The sequence below is a fragment of the Camelus ferus genome, chromosome 19 (genome assembly GCF_009834535.1).
Source record: "Camelus ferus isolate YT-003-E chromosome 19, BCGSAC_Cfer_1.0, whole genome shotgun sequence".
Taxonomy (NCBI): domain Eukaryota; kingdom Metazoa; phylum Chordata; class Mammalia; order Artiodactyla; family Camelidae; genus Camelus; species Camelus ferus.
The window spans coordinates 2,939,072-2,945,521 of record NC_045714.1 but is presented as its reverse complement, the minus strand read 5'-3'; the positions used below and the strand labels follow the sequence as shown (position 1 = coordinate 2,945,521).

The following is a 6,450-nucleotide window of genomic DNA, read 5'->3' as shown; positions in this document are numbered from 1 at the left end:
AGTGAGAGAGGGAGCAGAGGAGTGACATGATCCAATGTACATTTTAAAAAGATTGTTTGTTGGCTGCCGTGTTGAAAATGGACTGTAGAGGGTAAGTTGGAAGTAGGGAGATTACTCAGGAGGCAACTGCAATCATCAGGGCAAGAGGTGATGGTGACTTGGATCAGTGGGTGGTGAGAAGATACGGGATTCTGAGTGTACATTGAAGGTAGAACCAACAGGGTTTGCAAAGGATTGGATGTGGGGAGGGAGGGAGAAGACAAAGATGATGCTAAATTTTCTGACTCAAGCAACTGAATGGATGGAGCTGCTATTGCTGAGATGGGGAATGCTCCAGGAAGAGCAAGTTTGCAGCACAAAATTAAGAATTCATGATTGGACATGTTAAGATTGAGACATCTACTAGAAATCCAAGTGGAATTGTCAAGGGGACAGTTGGATCCCTGAGTCTGTAGGTCAGGAACAAGATCAGGGCTAGAGTTACAACTTTGGAAGTCATAGGCAGAGAGAGAGAATTTAAAGCTTGAGGCTGGGCGAAATCAGCAATGGATTGAGTTTTGGCAGAGAAGAACTGGACTAGATAATCTCTTGATGTCAAGGGGTCAGACCCCTTCCGTCAGCCAGACAGCAAGAGAATTTTATGGGGTTCTCATGCCCAGTTCAACTCCACCTACTTATTAGTGCCAACTAGGTATAAGACAAAATACTTGGCACTGTTGAGGATACAGAAATGAGAAGTTCAATCCAACACACATCTATTAGCCTACTGCTTTATTCTGGGCACTTCAGGGGATGTAAAGATAAGTAATTGAATTAAATCCACAAATGTTTATTAGCAACCATTATATTCAAGGCCTCCAGTGTACTTGGCTCTGGAGGGACTGCAAAGATGAGTCACCCAACTAAGCCAATGTTTATTAGCACTTTAAATAAATAGCCCCCAAGGGGATAGAAAAATAAGCACTTGCTTTAATTCAGTAAATACGTAATACTTCCTACTATGTACATGGCACTTTGCTAGGTATGTAGGGATGCAAAAATAAGAAAGAGACAGTTTCAGAGTGGTAGCAGATCAGTTTCATCTCTGGTGCCAACTCTGATCAGTTGGTAGTGACGATAGGGCGGTGTTGAGAAGGAGTCTGAGGTCTCATTCAGGCTCAGTAGAGAAGAATGCCACAATCGATTAGGTGTCTAATCTGATGTCTGCTGGGAGCAGAGGAAGGAGAATGTGGTGGCACATAGGCCATAGGGTTGGCCTTGCTGGACCGTGGGATTGAGGCTCAACAGACTGTGGAAATGGGCAGGGGCCCTGCCACAGCCGCTCTCCTGTGAATCCCGGTCCCTCTGTGAGCAGCATCTTTAATAGATGGGAAAAGACGCTTTTGTAGTACAGTCTGCACTTCTTGGGACATTCACTGAATAATAGCTATCAGCCAACACTGCTTTCACGAAGCTATTTCCCTTTATTCTCACAATCCTAGGGGATAAGCAGGGCAGGTATAACTGTCCTCATTTTACCAACGAGGAGATAAAGGCAGAGAGAGATGAAGTAACTTGCCTGAGATTCCACAGTAAGAACTGGAGCCGGAACCAGACTCAGAACCTGGAATCAGAACCCAAGCTATTTGCCTCACTATGCATGGAAAATAATTACAACCATTTCTTTCGTGTGCACAGAACTTCACAGCGAGTAAAGCACTTTCACATCCCTAATCTCATTTCATCCTCCCAGGAACTCTCTTAAGTGTTGACACCTCCATTTTCCAGCTGAGGAAACTGAGACTCAAGAGGTGAAGGGAAATAAAATTGGGAGGGCACACAATCTGATTCCTAAGTCCAGTGCTTGGGGGGTCGATGGCAGAGAGGAAAGGAAGGAGGCAGGAGTCAGTGTGTCCCCCAAGGGTCTCGTTTGGGGAGGGCAGCAGCAGGCTGGGAGCCTCCAACTGTCCCATCTGCAGTCAGAGAGAGTGTGGCTCACCAGCCCTCAGGCCCACACCAGGAATCAATCGCTGGCCTCTGCAGAGGCAACTTCTAAAGATGTTTTTAATTAAAGTCCAGGAAGATCTATATGTGCAATATCTCCTTGCCTAGCAACGGCACTGACTCTCACCACCTAGGATGGGGGGAAACGGGACAGGAGGTTTCTGGTGGAGAGGTGGCAGAGGGGAGCAGAAGCCCTGGTCCTCAGGAGTTGGCCACGTGGCCCAGATCATCTGGACAGGGAGGAATACCCATATCTTTCTTTGTCTTTTCCATCAACAAATCATTCAACCAACATGAGCACCCTCTCTCTTCCAGGCTCTATGCCCACATGGCAGTGGGTACAAGGATGACAAATCCCCCATCCTGCCCTCAAAGATCTAGCACATAGTGGGTGCTCTGTAGATGTTGAGTGACTGTATGGAACTGAATTGTAAGCCAAAGATGTTTGCTTTCTGCAACTGGCAGAGGGATGCTACTGCAGGCACTTAGAATGTTGCTGTCCCAGCAAACAAGGTGACCAGACTACTTAATAAAGGGCCCCGTTTATGTGTGGAGAGGACAGAAGAATGTATGGGACTCAGTTTGGGATAGTAGGAGAGTCCTCTCTCTCGGGGGAACAGATGAGATACACACTCACACACACACACACACACACACACACACACACACACACACACACAAGTGTTGCCTGCCTAGGTGAGTCCGCAGCTGAGATCCATGAGGATGGAAAGAGTGAGGGGAGGCTGTTCAGGGGTTCACTGGAGACTCTGGAGAAGTGTTTTTGACATGGGGGTGCCTAACCCTATCAGGCCAATTCCCCTTTCTTCTCCCTGCCCCCCTCCTGCTCTCTCTCACTCTCCTTTTGCTTCCTATGTATCTCTGTCTGTCTCTGTTTGTATATAACCCTCCTTTCTGACTTCATCTCTGTAATTCTACCTCTTTCTGTCACACTGTCTCAGTCCCACTCTCTCTCCGTGTCTCTATCTCTGCCTCTCTGACCCTCGTCTCTCAGTCTCTGTCCTAATTTCTCCCGATGTGTCTGGGTACCTCTGTTTCTCCACTTTCTCTCTGTCCATCTCTCTGTATCTCTGTCTCTGACCCACTTTCTGGCCCCATCTCTCTATGCCACCTTCTCTGTCCCTTGTCTCTGGGCCTGCCTCCTCCCCCTCTATCCTCCGACCTCCCCTTCCCGTGCAGCCACTTCCCTGCATCTCCTGTGTATCATTCATCTACATTAGGCTGCCCTGGCTGGGCGGCCGGAAGTGGGGTTGAGGCCAGCCCAGTGAGCTGGCACTGTAAGTTATGATCAAAGAGGGAGTTGGGAGAAGGGTGGTGAGGGAGGAGTTTGAGAAGGGGCTTGTTTCCTGTGTAATCTGAGCGTTCCCAAGGACTCGACAAGTCGTTTTTAATTTTTAATAGAAAGCATTCCACGCAGTTCTAGCAGCAGCAGGGGGTGGGACTCATTTTTCATAAATGTTTGAGAAGCTAAATGTGAGCTGAGGGTTTCCCCAAGCCCAGCTGGGCAGCCAAGGGAGGTAAGGAAGAGGCAGGATGATAATAATTACAAACATCTTCATAATAATGACACTTGGTCACCTCAGTTGAGGACTCTGTTCTTTTCCAAAGAGTTTCATCTTTTTCATCTCATAAAGGGGTCTCCCTCACCCAGGCAGGCAAGAAAGATAAAAGTGTTATCTCCATTTTACGGAGGGGAACTGAGGCCCAGTCAGGTTGGGTAGTTTTCCCACAGCCACACAGAGAGCCATGGACAGGGCTGGAGTGAGAATTTGTCTTTAATCTCTGAGCTGCACTGTACATGGCACCACCTCCACCCTAAGCAGCTGAGGGTTCTGGAGCCCAAGTTTGGGCCTCAGGTAGGTCTTACAGACAGCAAGGGTTAAGGGACATAAGGAGAAAGAATTCTGGCTTGGAAGTCAGAGCATGGATTCCAATTCTGGCTCCATGACAAAACATGTCAGAACCAACCAGGTAAATCAGAGGTGAGGGGTGGGCAAGCCCCTTCCCTCCTGATACTGGTGCCCAAGGGCCTCCTACTCAGAACCAAGGACACAGCCGCAGAGATCTTCTGACCATACAGAGAGAGGAGAAAGAAATAAACTTTTACTGAGCCCCTACTACATGCCTGGCTTCACTGGCCACTTAAATCCATCATCTCTAATCCACATAGCATTTCTGAGAGGCAGAGTGTATCCTTCTAAATTACAGGTGAGGAAACAGATCAAACAGGTGAAAAGACTTGGTCAAGGGCACAGAGTGAAGTGGTGGTATTTGAGCCCAAGTGTCCCTGATGCCAAAGTCCACCCAGCCTCCATGAAGTTGTGAGAGGCATCTCCTTACAGGAGTGTCTGACTTCTCATACTGATTTGGTGCCATGTGTCATCCTTCTTGCTTCCTTCTGGGTGTCAGTCTCAGTACAGGCACAATGAGTCCACAAGTATGACATGCTGGCTACATAGACATGGGTTTGAATCTTTCCCTACCACTAACTAATGATGTAACCTTGGGAAAGTCGTTGAGCCTCTCTGTGACTCATTTTCTTCATCAGTTCAATCAGAGTTTGGGTCTAGGGCATCAGTTCTCAATCTGGAACGTACTTTAGAATCACTGCAGGAGCTTTTAAGAATACCCTTGCCTGTGTTCTGCCCCAGGAGAGCCCTGCTGAATTGGTCTGGGATGGGGCTCAGCATCATTTTATTTTAAAGCTCCTAAGAGATTCTAATGTGCAGCAAGGTTGAGAACCACTGATTTCTGTGCTCTCCAGGGACCTGCCTCTCCGTTTTCAACATTCCACATGGAGCCCTGGGCTCTGAGATCCTATTTACCCAAGAATCCTTTGGGCAACCCTTCCTATGACAGCCTGGAATTAGTCCATTAGCCCCACGTAGCAGAAGGGATGGGTGGCAGTACCATGGACAGCGAAAAGCACATCCTAGCCAATCCCAGCCCTGCTTCTGCAAATCTGGGCTTGAACCACCTTCCAGGGAGGGAGAACTTTGAATCCAGTTCCTTGCTATTCCCTTCCTTTCCTTTCTTTGACTCCTTCCTTCTTCACTTGTCTGTCTACTTATACCCCTGTTGACCCCCAAATACTTTATAACGCACGGTACGCATGTGTTTTGACATCGGATAGACTGGGTATGAATACTGCCTCTCCTAGTTCCTTGCCAGATGAATTTAGCCAGGCACTGTCCTTGGTGCTGAACACAGATATCTATTTGAGTTTTCACAACGATCCTGAGTTTGGTAGTAATATTACCCTCATTTCACAAATGATGAAATGGAGACAAGAGGGGTTATTACTAAACTTCACTCAGCCCCTATTCCCTCACCTGCAAAGTGGAATCTTAATAGAGCTTACCTCAAGGCTTTATTGTATAAATTCCATGAGATAATATACATAAAGGGCTTATTATAGTACTTAGCACAAAGTACTTATTTAATCAAATCTATCATTATCATTGAATAAAATATATAATAATGGATATTGTTATTACTTATTATTAACTTACATTTTCACCCTTCACTCTGCATAGCAGTTTCCTCATCTGTAAAATAAAAGTGATGCAGGATTGTACTGGAGTTGGCTTGTATCAGCTCATGAGAGCCAAATATTGATTTTTAGGAGTTTCATGAGCGACTTGATATCACATTGGTAGATTGAAATTGGCCATGGTGAGAGTATTTACATCGTGGAAATCAGCAAACACTACAAAGCAGGGCATTCCTCCCCACTCCTCCATTCCCCAGAGCCAATGGTTAAACATTTGCCAGCATGCCACTGCATCATAGAATTGGTGTGAGGACTGAAGGAGAGAGTGTACATGATGATGCAATGTAAAATGCAAACTGCTGAACCTGAGGGCATGGCACAAGGTGGTCCTACAGCAGCCACAAGCCTGGCATCCTTTTTTCTGCCAGTTCTGGGGAGCTCCTGACTTGTGAAGAAGGTAGGAGGGGGTGTGAGGCCTGGGGAACCAGTGGTGAATCACTGACCCTTCACTATCCCCATGTGTTGGCATTAAGTGTAATGGCTGCAATAAAGAATCCCAGATTGGGGAAATGATTCCATCATCCCCGCGGGAGTCCCTGGGATGCAGCCAGGGAGAGAGAGAGAAAGAAAGAGAGAGCTAGCTCAGCCATGTCCCTGGGGAGTCACTCAGCCTGGCATTGTGCCTTGCCTGGGGTGGGGGGAACATGCAGGGGAGAGTGACAGGGAGACCCTCTCTCATAACAGTACAACAGTCTCTGTTGAGCACTCACCATGAGCCTAATGCTTTATGTATCTTCTCTCATTTCAGTTTGTCTTTGCAGGAGGCACGATTGTTCCGTTGTATACAGGCATGCAGTGCCTCCTGAGAGGACAACCTGTATTTATCGAGTTCTTAGCATGGGATAGGCACTGTCCTCGGTGCTGAATACAGAAATCTACTTGAATCCTGAAACCAA

The 6,450-nt window shown here is 47.1% G+C and overlaps 1 protein-coding gene across 1 annotated transcript in view; it reads left to right on the top strand.

Annotated features, from left to right (window-relative positions):
- The window catches only part of CDH22 (cadherin 22), a 69,238-nt gene that overhangs the window by 14,093 nt on the left and 48,695 nt on the right, over window positions 1-6,450 (top strand). The window lies entirely within an intron of this gene.